The sequence below is a fragment of the Lepisma saccharinum genome, chromosome 24 (assembly GCF_977018435.1).
Source record: "Lepisma saccharinum chromosome 24, izLepSacc3.1, whole genome shotgun sequence".
NCBI lineage: Eukaryota > Metazoa > Arthropoda > Insecta > Zygentoma > Lepismatidae > Lepisma > Lepisma saccharinum.
The window spans coordinates 29,279,873-29,298,324 of NC_139252.1; the positions used below are offsets into that span (position 1 = coordinate 29,279,873).

Below are 18,452 nucleotides of genomic sequence, written 5' to 3' on the forward strand. Positions count from 1 at the left end.
TAAATATTGTAAAATAAAATTTCCATGGAAACAAATTGCGAAATGTTTTGTTGCTAAAGATGTGACTCGAATTGTGAAGAAAAAACAACTTTACTGGGTTTGGAAACCGTGATCTCTCATGTTTCCGAAGGTCGGCGGATCCCATAAAACCTGAACTCGCATGGCGTGGGTGCAAGATAAGTACTGCACTGTTCCACGTAAGCGTTTTCCGTGTTATTCCTGCTAAGCTACGAACTATTGTAGAGGTTATCTCTCCCCTCTGCTAGGATTTCGTTCCCGATTCGTGCCTCTGTGACGTGCGCCACGTAGCGTGAACGTGACTCCATGGAACGCATTCGTGATTCCTAATATCTTTTGGTTCGTGGCTCAATCCATTGTATTCCCCTTGAGTGGGAGGGAGGGTTCAACCCTCCCAAAATATCATCGAAGTAGTCAAACTTATTATCACAATACGCACAGAAAACTAAGTGATTCACTAAAGTGAGTTCTATGGCCTCTGCGAAGAATCAGATTCACTGTTTGATGCATTTTTTGAATGTGGTAAAGGAAACACCAAAGTGCATCATGATGCAAGTGAGGATTTCTTTCAGTCGAGATGTATTTTGACACATCTTCCTGCATCTTTACCAATGATGCTCAGACAAGACGTTTAAGTGCATCGACTGAAAGAAACCCTCATTTGCATCATATTATGATGCACTTTGGTGTTTCTTTTACGATACACAAAAAATCATCAAACTGTGAATCTGATTCTTCGCAGAGGCCATAAAACACACTTTAGTGCATCAATCGATATGATGCATTTAGTTTTCTTTATGTAGTTCGATGTAATGTCAGTGTATATGATTTTCGAATGCACAAGAATTCTTCATTGTTACCGTGAAGTTTACACTACTTTATCGTTAAAATTTAACAGTCAGCCTGTTATTTTTTTAAAAAACTGGACGCAACAGTACTTTTAAATTAAAATTTGAATATTTTATCATGCATAAAGATAAATAATGATTAGCAATTACAGTTACGTGCACCATATAGTCACCTAAAATTACCAGCGGAAATATTTCTTGAAGAACGATAAATATTGAAAACTGCTTTCGCGGTTATAAAGGTATGAGAAGGGCTCATGAAATTAGTGGACACAATACGTTCAACTACCTAAGGAAGTACAATTTTCAACACAAATTTAGGTTTTTTCTAATGGAAACCCCATTTTATTTTTAGCTCATTTGAAAGTACGGAAAAATTCATTAAGAATGGCGTTTGTGACATTGTAATACGTCGAGTAGTTCTCAAGTAATTGTAACGTGAAGTTGACGCTTGAAACAAACATTCTCAGAAATTAATTTGTGTGTCGTTACAAACATGTTACTCATCTGCATTGTGCTTAGGAAGATAGTTACGTTCCAACAACTGCGTGTTACAGTAAAATTGTGTAGTTTACCTATACAAAGTAAGCTTTGACAAATTATCTAAAGGCTTGTGATCCATCTTTCTGAGTTAACAAATATTTGTACATTAAAAAGCATAAATATTAAGCATTCTGCCATCAGTTACATACATAAAGGTTAGTGCATTAGCATCTATCTAATTTTTAATTGGTGTTCATTCATTTACGTCAAAAGTTTTGTACATCGGAACAATCAGCTATTCTCGTTTGGTCATGCCTAGGGCTCGGAACTTGAAGACCTATAAATTGCCAAAAAAAAGAGACCTATAAAAAGACCTAAAAATATCAAAAAAAGGACCTAAAAGCGGAAAAAAGGGCGTATAAATGTGATCCAAATTAATTAATAACTTCAGTTTTAATTACATATTTAATGAATAAAAAAATACAAAATTCTGGTGGTATGGAACACACAGTGCGAAAAAACTGAAAGCTTCAGAACGAGAGAAAGTTGCCCCTTACAGCCAGTGATGTGCGTCTACGCGTAAACAACGATAGTCTACATTCTACACGTAGACTATTTTATACACGTAGATTACGTAATCTATGAAAATATCATGGCGAAAGGTGATAACTTAGCAAAGCGCGCCGTGGAATTAAAAGGAAATTATACTACGTATCAGTTGCTGATGTGTGAAGAGAACTTTTGATACTCTTTCTTCCAAATTCGAACAATTTCTCACCTAGGAAAAAACCTAACATAGGAAATATTCTAGTGTTTCATGGGAAAAAGACCACTCTCGCCTCACGACTGCCATCTGTTGTTGTGTTTTGCATACTATTTATCTTCTTCCATAGTTGATGATAGAAAAGAAGAGACATTTTGTTGTAAATAGGATTCTTTTCATTTCGTTAGGAACCAATATAGTTGAAAATGTCACTTTCCTTTCATGAAACCCTTGAAAATTAATTTTAATGCACTTTAGATTGTCTACGTAGTCTATGTAAACTACAACCCAATGTAATTTACGCGTAGATTGCGTGTAGACAACGCATGTAGATGTAAACTTATAGTATACGGCACATCACTGCTTACAGCGCGACCTTCCAGACAAGTTACCGTTAAAGGACCTTGTACCGTACATGCTTCAGTCGTCCAAAAATATATTTATTTATTATTTTTTTATTTCTTTACTACAGAAAGGATGTTTAAGAGGTGATGAACTGATGATGATTCGAATTGAAAATGGGCAGTAAAAACGTAGTCGAAAGAAGGTGAAGTTGCAAAAAAAGCCGTTAAGACCTAAAAAAAAAGGTTAAAAAAGGACCAATAAGCCAAAAAACGCAGAAAAAGGCGAAAAAGGACAAATAAAACCCAACCCACCTTTTTCTGGCCTACAATGACCCAAAATTAAGATATATTATGTTGGGCCTCGTCTTCGGACACTAGGAAAAAAAAAAAGGATTTTTCCTCAACTTCCGAGCACTAGTCATGACAAATCTTTAGGTTTTCAACTGTTACACTTTGCACATTATACATTTTTCTTTCTTTCTAATTGATTTATCGAATAAAGGAAGGCCGTAACAAAGTACACTGATTAACCACACTTTTGTGATAGTACGTCAGAACTGTTTCTGAGAAAATCGTATTTTCAAACTGTGAAAAGGCCGAGATGTAGGAAAACTGCAGCACAACCGTGAGGGCTGTATGCACGACGGCATTTGCGCTGGCCTCTACCGACAGGCATAGTGGGGATGCGCCTTCACGCTCAACTTCACGTTACAATTACTTGAGAACTAATCGACGTATTACAATGTAACAAACGCCATTCTTAATGAATTTTTCCGTATTTTGATTTGAGCTCAAATAAAATGGGGTTTTCATTAGAAAAAAAATAAGTTTGTGTTGAAAATCGTACTTCCTTACTAATTTCATGAGCCCCTCTTGTTGTTCACGGAATATTTCTGGTGGTAATTTTAGGTGATTCACCCTGTATATATCCAATATATATATAGCCCCAATCCCACCACTCACTGACATAAATGTTCTCCATGAAGGAAGCCCCGGAGGCGAAAAATGCCCGATTACGACCCCCCATGAAATCGTCCCAAAAGGCCGAGAAAATTCAAAAATCTCTCAATCGGCCCTTCCTTAAGGGTGAAAATGCCCTTTTCTCACGTCCTTAGCAACCGTTGCCACGGCCATTTCTTTAGCAGCACACATTGTTTCCTTCAATTCTTAATTGTCGAGATACATTATATTTCTTACAGATCTACAACACACAGATGAATCAACTCCTGGCTTTGAAAAGGTGGCTCAAATAAGGGTGACATCTACATAATAAGGAGTTTCAGCCCAGATACAATTACGTATATATTGTTATACTCAATGCGTAAATATCTGCATCGTGCTTGTTTCAACTAAATGTTTAGGGGGTATAATGACATGCAATTCCTTAGAGCTTGCCGTGCTTGTTGTTCACCATGGAAACGGACGTTGCTAGGGAACTTTAAGAAAGTTTATTTTCACCCCGAATGCTACTGTAAGGGAATTATGCTAGAGTTTTCGATTGATTGATTGATTGATTGATTTGGTGTTTTAAGTCCACTTTGTGCACAGTATTAGAGTTTTCGAATTTTAAAATGTGAGCATCAGAATGCATTGCAGAGGAGAGATAGAAATTTGCGAAGAATGAAGGAAAACATTTCTTTATTTCAATTATGTTTAAAAATGTAAAACTGACTACAGAAGTAAAATGTTACTTTTCCAATTTAGTGTCGCTATTGAATTCGTTTACATAAAACATCTAACGAACTATCCTGAAACTGTTATTACTTACCCAGCTTATTATTAAGAAAGAAACCAATAATATTTTGATTATTTGTACATATTACAGCGCATACACACATAAATTTACGTTCAAAACTTTCCAAATAAGCGAACCACGTCGGCGAGCGCACGAGACGTGGCCACAGGCCACGTCGAAAGTGCGCGAGTCTAATATATAAAATTGGATGTATGTGTGTGTGTTTGTTCCGGCATAACTCTCGAACGCCTGGAGCGATTTCAACCAAACTTGCTACACATATCACTTGCAATCTCGAAAGAAATACTGTGGGGAAAAGACACCCCTGGCACCCCTAGGGGTGGGTGTGGGAAGGGGGTGACATGTAAAAATAATCGAAAACGACCGATATTAGTGTGGAATAAATAGTTTTCGGGGTCGCCAAGATGAACAGTGACACTCCGAATACCGTTCATCACCTATCGGCATGGGGGGGGGTGAAAGGGGGGGAATGAAATGTAAAAAATGACCTAGATTAGTGTCGAATCCATAGTTTTCGGAGTCGCTAAGCTAATTGGTGACATTCACGATGACCAAACTTTGTACACATATAACTTACAATCGGGAAAGAAATACTGTGGGGGTAAGACACCCCTGGCACCCCTAGGGGTGGGGGTGGGAAGGGGGTGACATGTAAAACGACCGATATTAATGTGGAATCCATAGTTTTCGCGGTCGCTAAGATGAATAGTGACTTTCCCAATGCCGTTCAACTCCAAAACACCCCTAGGGGTGGGGGTGGGAAGGGGGAACATGTAAAAATAATCGAAAACGACCGATATTAGTGTGGAATCCATAGTTTTCGGGCCCGCTGAGGTGAATAGTGACTCCCAATGCTGTTCAACTCCAAGTTCATTTTACACTATAGTTAGAATATTCCTGTCTAATAGAAGATTGGGATGAATAATTACCCGGGCAACGCCGGACAATCAGCTAATAGCTATATGTATATAAAACATGAACCATTAACAATGACACTAAATAGGTTCATTATGTAATGACCGTTAATTCTTTGAAAACGATCAGTCTTTTTTAAAAGGTAATTGGATGGCAGTGACAAGCAATTAGACACTCTTGGACCATGATTTCTACAGTGCACGAAAAAATTTACAATTGGGACATATCTGTATTACAAATGCGAACAAATTTCATGTTCGAAATTTATAAATTTATAAATTAATCGCGCGAAAAAAAAACATTTCATAAATCCTTCCCTCCATGTATCAGGATATTATAGCACACCAACAATGTATGCTTATTTATTTTTATTAAAATCTGTTATTTACATATTTCAATAAGCAATCCACAACTAAAAATAGAAAATACATAATTTTAACAATCATAATACTGTAGCACAATATATTATTGGCTGGGCTAGGCCCCCATGGACGCCACTGACAATGATGAGACACACACAATGACACTTTCAAGCCTCATTCACGATTCGAACTAACGATCCGAACGATGCTCGAACATATAACTGATGATAATACTATAATTAGTTTATTAATATTATATTAATAAAGTCCATTCAATCCTTTGCATTGTAGTTCACAAATATATAAAGTACACAGTGAGAATTAAACGTTCATCAACTACTAATGATGCATTATTGGTGCATCAAAATACATGCAGAAATGCATCAAACTGTTCTTTTATCAGCTGCTGGTCCGTATGATGCACTAAAATACATCACTTGAGACGATCAAATACAATCACTCCAAAGAAACAAAAATTTAGACTTTAACTGCGTCACTTGATGCATTTCTAGTTCTCCGTACTGCGTTGTACTAAACCAAAGATCTTCATTTTGGGACATGTAAGTAATGATAATATTATTAATAACAAAGCGGATACAGTTCTTTACATTAAAGATTTTTTCCGTGGTCGTACATGGCTGTACATTTTCTACAGAATAATATCACATTAGCATGCAAGCTTGTTTTTACAGTGAAACTCAAGGGACGGCCATCTTGTGTGTGTGTGATCTGTAACTTTTAACACATAACATATACAATTTGTTCGAAAACGTGCGTGTGTATCTTGTTTAAAGTATGACATACTTTTCATCATGAAGGGTAGAATGTTTCGTGTCGGCAGCTCACTTCGAGATCAAAGAGCAGGCCCCCCTCCCCCAGAAAAGGGGGCGGGGACTGTTGAAGGAAGCCCCATATGTGTGGGAGGGGGCCTGGCATGGCCTATGTTTATATCAAGACTTCCCAGCTCGAAGCCCGCAGTATCAAAATAAACACTGTTTCCGTCTTCGGCGTCGACAAAGGGTTGGATTTAGTTTTTTTTTTTCTTCCAGTATCTTCTCTCCAGTCTTGGTCCTCCGCTCTGGCCACCCCCTTCCCTTCTCGAAGGGGGTTCTTCCTCTGAAAAGCATCCCTCACTTTCCAATACGCCTCATCCACAAATCATCCAGTACGAATGGATTGAATATATTCATTGGTGAATTCGAAATATCTCTTTCAATTTTAGGTGCAACAGCACTGTTAAAAATATACTGGGGAAATAACGGTGTAAAACCGTAAAATTTACAAATTTTTAGTAAAAATTTACAGGTCTATCTGTTAATCGTATTTTTTTAAAAAAAAATTGAATAATTTATCAGACATTAAAATGATTACAAACTGCAATTGCCTGCATCATAAATATGTTTTAAAAAACTGAATCATTAAAATTACATTATGTTAACTATATAATGGCCTACTTTAAAAAATGGTCATGTTCATTATTTTTACGGTTGTGTGGCAGTGTAAATTATAAAAACTCACCCACCCAGATACATATATATGTGTGTATTTGTGTGTGTGTGTGTGTACAGCCAACGGCAAAGACAATAGTAGGCAAATTGTACATCACTATTATAATTTTTCTTTCTATATATTGTGTTCTATTAAGGAATGAAGTTGCGATGCTGCGAGACAGATGTCCTCTGCTTATTGATGTTTTACATGCGTAAAATGATCATCACATTGTGTTAAACAGAGCGAATGAAAATGGCGATGGACAATTTGCATACTGTTACTTTTGCTGTTTGGTGTACGTACATGGCATATATAACAGGAATTAGAATAGCCTATTCCTCCTGTAGATGAAACATTTCCTACACATTTTGAGATAATTGTACAATCTCCCCTCTCTCTCTTACACACACATACACACACACAGAAATATATGATATATATTTTACTATTAATGCATCAATTGACACAGCTAAATGTGGAATTTTGTTATCTTTGAAATGATCTTGTCTGATCTTCCCAATTGATGCATTTTAGTGCATCACACGAAACACCAGCTGATAAAAGTGCCCTTTTATGCATTTCTGTGTATTTTGACACCAAAAAGTGCATCATTTGCAGTTTATGCACGTTAATGTGTTATTAGAGTCAAAATATATGTGTCAATCGACACGTTTGGGGTTCTGGTGCAAAATGAGACGATATTTTATTTTCCCGAAGAGATAAATGCAGACAAATTCATTATTTTATATATCGGTTTTAGAGAATTTAGCAATTTAGTTGCACATATCTATCGCGATGAGTCTTTGGATAATATATAGTGTAAGAAAGATGGAGATTTGGAGAAAGTGACAGAGAAAGAAGCATTATACAGAAACGAAACACTATTTTCTCACTTGGAACTAGATCGAAAATAAAGCTCGATAGCATACTCAAACAGAAGTAGCAACTGAATTACCGCACACAGCGCCATCTGTTCTTCACTTCTTAAACTACTAATTTTAAAATATTCTAATTTTTGATGTTTTACGTCGATTTTTTGCCACTTTTTGCTAATGTTATGATGAGGTAACATTACACACTGAATACAAAAACTGTCAATTGACACAAATATGCCCGTTTTTTCCCACTACAATAACACATTAAAGTGTATAAACTAAAAATGATACGTCAAGCTTTATTCACTGTTGTTCCGTGTGATGCATTAAAATGCATCAACTGACACGATCATTTAAGAATACATCTTTAACTGTGTCAATTGATGCACTAAAAGTGGAGCAATCTCAAATTGTGCATTTCGAGTTCTGATCTTCTCTATTGATGCATTTTAGTGCATCACATGGCTTTCTGACTGATTTGATTTATTTTACTTTATTTTTCGGCCAGTTTTGGCTAATGAGGATGAGGATGAGTGATGAAGAGACACTTACAGGGAACACCCACGCCTAGGATTCGAACCCTGAACTCGTGAGATCATGGCACGCTGCGCTAACCACTCTGCGAACGAGATCGGCTGCATCGCACGGATCAGCAGCTGCTTAAAGTACCCTTTGATGCATTTTTCTGTGGATGCACCAAAAGTACATATTTAGCAGTTAATGCAATTTCATGTGTAACTGGACTCAACATATTTGTGCCAGTTGACGCAATTTGAGGTCTTGTGTGTATAATGCAAACTTTGGGTTAAAGCGCCACAGCTTCGTTAGACTTCGACAATGCCGCTCTCAGAATGTACTATGCGGAACAGAAGTTGGCATCAATTTAAGAACAGTGTTCTTTATATCTTCACGATTTTCGCTTATGGGATGTGTGTAAAAATATACGCAACTTTCTTGAGTGTTCGGTTGTAAACGGTCCTGCACGACTTTTGCTTGGTACTAAAATCTTTCGGCGCGTGGAAATACGGGGAATCGTATTGTGGATAACGTTTTCTTCCTTGTGGCAGGTCAGTGCATCGTCTTTAATGGGCTGTACACATGATCTTTAATTGCTCTTTAAAATTCCTCTCGTTTTATTTAATGGGAAAGATACGGCAATAACAAGAAGAGACATGAAACACTTACGTTTTGGTCGATATGTTCTAGTTGAATTGTCCTTTACGACGTTGAGGAACCGCCCTGTTCTCTCGTATCGTCCTCGTCTTGGGTGGAATACAAATCTCGTTCTCGTAACGTCTCGTGCTGGTCTCGAATCAGTCGCTGTCTCGTTTGCAGTGGAAGAAGCACGTATCTTTCTCGTCTCGTGTGGATGACCTCTCTCGTTCCCGCCTTACGTCATATTGGTCTCGTCTCGCGTGGAATAAGCGAGTATTTTCACGTTTCGTGTAGAAGATATCTCTCGTTTCCACCTTACGTCATTTTGGTCTCGTCTCGCGTGGAAGAAACACGTATTTTCTCGTTTCGTGTGGAAGAACTCTCTCGTTTCAGCCTTACGTCATTTTGGTCTCGTCTCGCGTGGAATAAGCACGTATTTTCACGTTTCCAGTGGAACAACTCTCTCTCGTTTCCGCCTTACGTCATTTTGGTCTCGTCTCGCGTGGAATAAGCACGTTTTTTCTTGTTTCGTGTGGAACAACTCTCTCATAACAAACCAACAGCAAAAATTATATAAATTGTCTCTCAAATGTGCGCGCTACTTTTCCTCCAAACAATTGTTCATGTAAAGAGAAATCCGTTTAGCAGCAGTACTGCTCTCCCTGATAATTTACAATGCGTTACAGATAAGAAATTGCGAGCGAAGCGGGCAAGAAAATTTGCATATCCAAATGTTAGCAAAATGAAAACAATATTGATTTAATAATGGATGTAAAATTGTCATGGATCGCCATGGCATTCTATTTACATTTTTTGTTTTTTTGTTTAAATCTTTCGGCTTCCAGGGCCAACTCCCGCCAATCCCTATGGTTCTGAACTTGGCAAGACTGCAAGAAAAGCAGACTTTACGAAAGTATGTTTGTTTGTATAAAATTTGAAATCGAGGGGACAATTGCAGCTCTGTGCTCCCTGCAGGTGCTCTTGGCCATTTGGAAGAAATAATGCAAGAAAGACGTGAAAACTAATTCCATCTTGAGTATCCTTTTGTCCTGCTACATCCGTCCAAGGATGTGGGCCAATGCCCTCTGCCCCCCCAGTGGTTGCGCCACTGCATCCCTTTCCCCGTAGTTGCTTTGAACTTTCATTGGCTTGAAATACTTCATTTTCTTTAAATCGTTTAATAACGGCGATAAGATTCCTCTATCCTAAATTTCTAGGTGAAAAGATAATAATATAGGGGCATGGACGTCTGGAAGGGGAGCAAGGATGGCCACAGCTCCATTTGGAAACAGAATGTCAAGCTAAAAGTACATTTTCACACGTAAAGTTAGATTTCAGTCATAATAATTTACATTAATTATTATAATGAGGATGCAGAAATGCAATATTTTCAAATTGAGGATGTGTTTTTTGAGGGGGCAACACTATTATCGGGGTAATATTCCCCATGGAAAAATACCTTGCTTGAGCCTCAGTGAATAAAAATCTAGGGACGCCCATGATTAGAGGGGGCACTTGTCCCCCCTTGCCCCCGTGCGCACGCCTATGATTCAAAGGGTCCCATGTAAGAATAAGGATACACCGAGCAGTTGACAATTTATTCGTGGCATAACTTTGTCAATCACTGCTAATGACATTTCTCCGAATGTCACACGTCCATCCAATCCCAACTAGGTCCCTCCCATGACTCTCTCGCTCAACCTTGGGTCCCGTGGAAACACTTTCCCGGTCTTTATAGCCTGTTCATTCCATGTTTTATTGACTTCCCCCAAACCGCGTCGTCTCGCGGCCGGTAAAATGCACTTTACAGGAAAAGCGACGGCAATATGCTCCCCATCGATATTTTGCCGTTTTCCCCCAAGTTGGCAACACTGACGCTTAATTTACGATCAGTGTTAGGGACTACCGAGAGGTTTTTGCTAGTGGTTAGGGTGTGCGAGGTGATTCTTGGAAACGAACCTACAGAAATAAATGCACGCTTTCATACCGATGTGACGCGACAAGCACCACATATGTGTCACTCGGACTGGGCTGTTTTCCCAATACCGTGCATCGTGTCGCTTCTGTCTGGTGGTCGCCAATGCCCAGTGAATGAATGCTCTCTTGCAGGGTTCTTAAAGATCCTGGAAGCCATACATTCTAATGGGTTCTATTTGGTTCCTTAACAGGACCGGAACCTTTAAATTCGGTCCAAATTGCGTTCTGTTTCATTGAAAAAAGGTTCCTGGACCTATGTAAATTGACCCAGAAAAAGGTTCCTGGACCGCATTTAAATTGATCCGGAAAAAGTTCCTGGACCGTATTTAAATTGATCCGGAAAAAGGTTCCTGGACCGTATTTAAATTGAACCGGAAAAAGGTTCCTGGACCGTATTTAAATTGAACCGGAAAAAGTTCCTGGACCGTATTTAAATTGAACCGGAAAAAGTTCCTGGACCGTATTTAAATTGATCCGGAAAAAGTTCCTGGACCGTATTTAAATTGATCCGGAAAAAGGTTCCTGGACCGTATTTAAATTGAACCGGAAAAAGTTCCTGGACCGTATTTAAATTGATCCAGAAAAAGGTTCCTGGACCGTATTTAAATTGATCCGGAAAAAGTTCCTGGACCGTATTTAAATTGAACCGGAAAAAGGTTCCTGGACCGTATTTAAATTGATCCGGAAAAAGGTTCCTGGACCGTATTTAAATTGATCCGGAAAAAGTTCCTGGACCGTATTTAAATTGAACCGGAAAAAGTTCCTGGACCGTATTTAAATTGATCCGGAAAAAGTTCCTGGACCGTATTTAAATTGAACCGGAAAAAGTTCCTGGACCGTATTTAAATTGATCCGGAAAAAGTTCCTGAACTGAATTTAAATTGAACCGGAAAAACGTTCCTGGACCGTATTTAAATTGAACCGGAAAAAGGTTCCTGGACCGTATTTAAATTGAACCGGAAAAAGTTCCTGGACCGTATTTAAATAGATCCGGAAAAAGTTCCTGAACTGCATTTAAATTGAACCGGAAAAACGTTCCTGGACCGTATTTAAATTGAACCGGAAAAAGGTTCCTGGACCGTATTTAAATTGAACCGGAAAAAGTTCCTGGACCGTATTTAAATTGATCCAGAAAAAGGTTCCTGGACCGTATTTAAATTGATCCGGAAAAAGTTCCTGGACCGTATTTAAATTGAACCGGAAAAAGTTCCTGGACCGTATTTAAATTGATCCGGAAAAAGTTCCTGGACCGTATTTAAATTGATCCGGAAAAAGGTTCCTGGACCGTATTTAAATTGAACCGGAAAAAGTTCCTGGACCGTATTTAAATTGATCCAGAAAAAGGTTCCTGGACCGTATTTAAATTGATCCGGAAAAAGTTCCTGGACCGTATTTAAATTGAACCGGAAAAAGGTTCCTGGACCGTATTTAAATTGATCCGGAAAAAGGTTCCTGGACCGTATTTAAATTGATCCGGAAAAAGTTCCTGGACCGTATTTAAATTGAACCGGAAAAAGTTCCTGGACCGTATTTAAATTGATCCGGAAAAAGTTCCTGGACCGTATTTAAATTGAACCGGAAAAAGTTCCTGGACCGTATTTAAATTGATCCGGAAAAAGTTCCTGAACTGCATTTAAATTGAACCGGAAAAACGTTCCTGGACCGTATTTAAATTGAACCGGAAAAAGGTTCCTGGACCGTATTTAAATTGAACCGGAAAAAGTTCCTGGACCGTATTTAAATTGATCCGGAAAAAGTTCCTGAACTGCATTTAAATTGAACCGGAAAAACGTTCCTGGACCGTATTTAAATTGAACCGGAAAAAGGTTCCTGGACCGTATTTAAATTGAACCGGAAAAAGTTCCTGGACCGTATTTAAATTGATCCAGAAAAAGGTTCCTGGACCGTATTTAAATTGATCCGGAAAAAGTTCCTGGACCGTATTTAAATTGAACCGGAAAAAGTTCCTGGACCGTATTTAAATTGATCCGGAAAAAGTTCCTGGACCGTATTTAAATTGATCCGGAAAAAGGTTCCTGGACCGTATTTAAATTGAACCGGAAAAAGTTCCTGGACCGTATTTAAATTGATCCAGAAAAAGGTTCCTGGACCGTATTTAAATTGATCCGGAAAAAGTTCCTGGACCGTATTTAAATTGAACCGGAAAAAGGTTCCTGGACCGTATTTAAATTGATCCGGAAAAAGGTTCCTGGACCGTATTTAAATTGATCCGGAAAAAGTTCCTGGACCGTATTTAAATTGAACCGGAAAAAGTTCCTGGACCGTATTTAAATTGATCCGGAAAAAGGTTCCTGGACCGTATTTAAATTGAACCGGAAAAAGTTCCTGGACCGTATTTAAATTGATCCGGAAAAAGTTCCTGAACTGCATTTAAATTGAACCGGAAAAACGTTCCTGGACCGTATTTAAATTGAACCGGAAAAAGGTTCCTGGACCGTATTTAAATTGAACCGGAAAAAGTTCCTGGACCGTATTTAAATTGATCCAGAAAAAGGTTCCTGGACCGTATTTAAATTGATCCGGAAAAAGTTCCTGGACCGTATTTAAATTGAACCGGAAAAAGGTTCCTGGACCGTATTTAAATTGATCCCGAAAAAAGATTCCTGGACCGAACTGAAATACTTTACAGATAAAAAGTTTTTTACGGTCCAGAACCCATTTACGCTTTCTGATTTTCTCTCCTGGACCGGAATTGTATTTATTTAAAATTCCTGGACCTTTTATAATCCTGATTTCTTGTAAACCAGACGGGCCACTGTCACTCGTCGTGTGTCGCTTCGGTGTGAAAGCTCCCTAAGTGTTGACTCCGGCTCAATGTAGCCTCGAGTATCAGAAAAATATTTATTCATTTATTGGTGATATTATGTGCTGAGAAAAACTAAGCCAAATACAGCATTATTACATGAAATACAGACAGAATATAACAATAAATTCACAATAAAAGGTATGAATAATAAAACAAAATACAATAGTAAGTTAAGGATGAAGACATTAAATGCATAGGACCAACAATTTCTAAAGCGTTCTATAAAAATTGAAGAAATATTTACCCATAACATTACAATATTAATGTATCCACAGACCCCCAACATCCTCGCTGAGAGAATTTCCTCATCCCCTAAAATTTTTCACAAAGATCCAATTGATGGTTATTTCGGCTCTATATTTACCCTTATGTAGCCGCGGTAGCTCAGTCGTTAGGGCGTCTGACTACCGTGCGAGAGACCCGGGTTCGATCACCGGTTTGGGAGAACAGGGATTCTTTCCACCTGTTCAACCGGCTCCGGCGCCCACCCAGCCTCGTATAAAGTGTGTACCTGGAGGAAACTTTGGGGGGTAAAGGCGGTCAGGAGCGTGGTGCTGACCACATCATCTCCACCTTCGGCCGTGATCAAGAAAGTGTTGGGGGCCATAACTCCACACTCCCCTATACGCCTTCACAGCACAGGCGAGCACTTTACACACTTTTTTTTTATATATATATTTACCTTTATACCCCCTAAATACGAACCTACACCCTAAATATGCAATATTCTGGAAAATTTCCGAGGCAAGCCGAAGATTTCCGAGACAAGCCGAAGATTTCCGAGAGAAGCCGAAATGGTCTGCTTAAAATTAAGAACATTCTATAGTTAGCACGTTATTACTGATGTATGGATCTTAAATTGTTCATAAAATAGGCTCGCAGTAACTAATGCTTGATAAATATGAAGACAAGCAATTTAATATGTTAATTTAAATAAATCTTGTGTTTAATAATTTTGTTTATTTCTAGGCTCACCTGTGTCATTCCCCCTGTCACACTGGCAAGCATCCAAGGTAAGATTCGAACCACAGTCTCTTTCCTTTCAGTAAGTAACATTAAGTTAAGTAAAGGGAAAATTCCCAACTTATTTTTAGGCTAAAGATAAAGAACGTGCCAGTGTCTGTAGTGTAGTCGTTAGCATGACTGTCCTGGTTGTGATTTCTGTGTAAGGCATGGATGCACTTATGCCCTATGATTTCTTTCATCAGCTCCTGATTCATTCTTTTCGTCGCGATTAATCTGGAGGTACAGAAAGCGATGTACATGTAAAGGAAATGTACACATAATTTCCCTTTTGACCCGCATTTGTTATTAATATAAAAGTAGAAACGAACAAAACTTGACTGGAAAATAAGCAATTGTTCATCGTTCTCAAAATAGATGCCACTTGTGGACAGTAGATGGTAGCACCAAGCTACCTCTGTTTACATGGTTTTAGAAGGAGTACATAACTATTATGTAAACTATTAATGTTTTTCACTCATTTATGTGGATCTTCTGATTCTTCAGGGTGGCTCATAAGTCAGCTGACAGTAGCCATCCTGTAGTCAATTTTACGTTCGATTTTCTACCTTTAAGGTTAATCGCGACGAAGAGGATGATGGATGCTGAGTAAACACTATGACTGTCCCATGCCTTACACAGAATTTGAACACTGACTTGTATTACATTTCCCCTTTCATTAAGTAAAAATATATCACAATGCATATTTTTTTTTCAATTTTGTACTGGAAATTCATATCACTGAGTTAGAGCCGTGAGAAATTACTGTCAATATATAAAAATACAGAACAATTCAAATTTACTCCAAATAATGAGAAACAGTGTAATCATGGATATGATGACAACTTGCCTAATTGTCAATATTCTTCTTCCAAAAGTAATTGAAGATTGCATGTTTTTTCAGTAATATGCTCATTGTTATGTAACGATGGTTATTATTAGAATTACACGAGATTTAGTTGTATCCAAAATACTAGGCTTGTATTTGTAACGCGTAATACTGTGTGAGGGAAAATTTCACTGTCGTAGAAATTCTAAAATTTGAAAGGTTTTATACATTAGTGAGAAATCCAGAGTCCACACCTGGCACCTTTTTTGAAACAATTTCTCCACAGTGTTTCAGTCGCAAATTTTAAAAATTCCTTTCATTTTAACAATGAACATAGATAGCTTTTATGGTAAAAGTTTTTTTTTTTTTTTTTTTTTTTAAAAAAAAGCCCGACCCTGTGGCCGAGTGGTTAGCACATCGCGCTGCGACGCCAAGGGTCCCGGGTTCGAATCCCGGTCGGGCTTGGTTGTTTGTGAATGTCCATTCATCAATTTCATAATTTCATCACTCATCCCCATCTTCGCAAATTAGCCACGAGGCACAAAACGCGAAGTAAAATAAACTAAATCAATCAATCAATCAATCAATTTTTTTTAAAAAAAAACATAAAAAATACAGATTGTTTTCAATTTATTATCAACAATTCTCATAATAATTTAACCAAGAGTTACATTTCTGGCATATTTTTTAAGGATTCAATTCGTATCAATTCATCTCTTTCTAAACTTAAAATTAATGTTATATTGTTCAGCCGTTGTTGTTGCGGCGCTGGGGAACAAATGTGTTGTAAGAATTAAACAGAACATCTGATTTTTGAAATAATTGTTTTAAAGTTGGTGAAATTTAAATCTTAAAATTTCGAACCGTGTCATATTATCACGAAAGTTTATTTCTTCTTATTCTGATTGGTTATTTTATTGCAGGAATGGAAAATTAATCTTTAAAAGTAGAAACGAACCAAACTTGACTGGAAAATAAGCAATTGTTCATCGTTCTCAAAATAGATGCCACTTGTGGACGCTAGATGGTAGCACTAAGCTAACTCTGTCTACATGGTCTAAGAAATCATACTATTAAATATTTCCTATTTTACTTGTGAGAAGTAATGAATTAGATTACACTGTGTATGAAATATATAAACGTTTTACTCTTTTTGCTTTAGGTAAAGGTATTTTTATAGAAATTATTGTTTCACACTGCATTTAAATTATATTGTACAAATTAATAATTCTGTAGCTATGATGATCGTAGTTAACGTTTATCATGATATTTTGTAGCTTGATATAATTTTCATTTAGAAATAGGAGGAAACATGTCACAATGCAAACTTTGTATAATTTAAGTATTAAAAGACATAAACATACAAAGCAAACACCAGCCATTTGAATCTCACGTTTTGGAATTGATCAGAGAAGCCACACAAAGCTGTAGAAGAAAATATATTTTAAAAAATTAAAGTAATAGCGAGTCCATAGAAATCGGAAGTAAGGCGGAATTTTTGCAGTAAATTCTAACGAAACTGAGAATCACTTTTAATGATTCCTTTTGTTTTATCACAGTTCTGCTTCCATTTGGTGAAACTATTTAAAATATTAGATTCTGTCGTGATAATTATATCCTCCAATTTTGGTGAGACACAACGTTAAAAGATCTCTAATTCGTGGAAAAGCTCTTTCATCTATAATTATACGTGAAGTATGTGCCCATAGACAAATGGCATGTAACGCACCTCAGTAGAGTCGAAATTCGCTTCTTCATACAGTACACTTATCAAGATGCAATTCGCTCCTTTATGCAGGATACTTGTCAAAATGCAATTCGCTTCCTTATGCAGGATACTTATCAAAATGCAATTCGGTTCTTTATTCTTTATGCAGCATACTTGTCAAGATGCAATTCGCTTCCTTATGCAGGATACTTGTCAAGATGCAATTCGGTTCTTTATGCAGCATACTTGTAAAGATGCAATTCGCTTCCTTATGCAGGTTACTTGTCAAAATGCAATTTGCTTCTTTATGCAGGATACTTGTCAAGATGCAATTCGCTTCCTTATGCAGTATACTTGTCAAAATGCAATTTGCTTCCTTATGCAGGATACTTGTCAAGATGCAATTCCGTTCTTTATGCAGCATACTTGTAAAGATGCAATTCGCTTCCTTATGCAGGTTACTTGTCAAAATGCAATTCGCTTCCTTATGCAGGATACTTGTCAAGATGCAATTCGCTCCTTTATGCAGGATACTTGTCAAGATGCAATTCGCTTCTTTATGCAGCATACTTGTCAAGATGCAATTCGCTCCTTTATGCAGGATACTTGTCAAGATGCAATTCCCTTCTTTATGCAGCATACTTGTCAAGATGCAATTCGCTTCTTTATGCAGCATTCTTATCAAGATGTAATTCGCTCCTTTATGCAGGATACTTGTCAAGATGCAATTCGCTTCTTTATGCAGCATACTTATCAAGATGCAATTCGCTCCTTTATGCAGCATACTTGTCAAGATGCAATTCGCTTGTTTATGCAGCATATTTGTAAAGATGCAATTCGCTCCTTTATGCAGCATATTTGTCAAGATGCAATTTGCTTCTTTATGCAGCATATTTGTCAAATGCAATTCGCTTCTTTATGCAGCATACTTGTCAAGATGCAAATCGCTTCTTTATGCAGCATACTTGTCAAGATGCAATTCACTTCATAATGCAGCATATAGTCAAGATGCAATTCGCTTCTTTATGCAACATATTTGTGAAGATGCAATTCGCTTCTTCATTCACCATATTTGTCCAAGGTACAATTCGCAGAAAAG

General features: G+C 37.6%; 1 protein-coding gene across 2 annotated transcripts in view; it reads left to right on the forward strand.

Annotated features, from left to right (window-relative positions):
* The window catches only part of Abd-B (Homeobox protein abdominal B), a 328,595-nt gene that overhangs the window by 241,126 nt on the left and 69,017 nt on the right, over positions 1–18,452 (forward strand). For both annotated transcript variants that reach the window (XM_083110535.1, XM_083110536.1), the window contains one exon: positions 14,784–14,827. The gene's annotated coding sequence lies outside the window, so the exon portion shown is untranslated. The remainder of the gene's footprint in view (positions 1–14,783; positions 14,828–18,452) is intronic.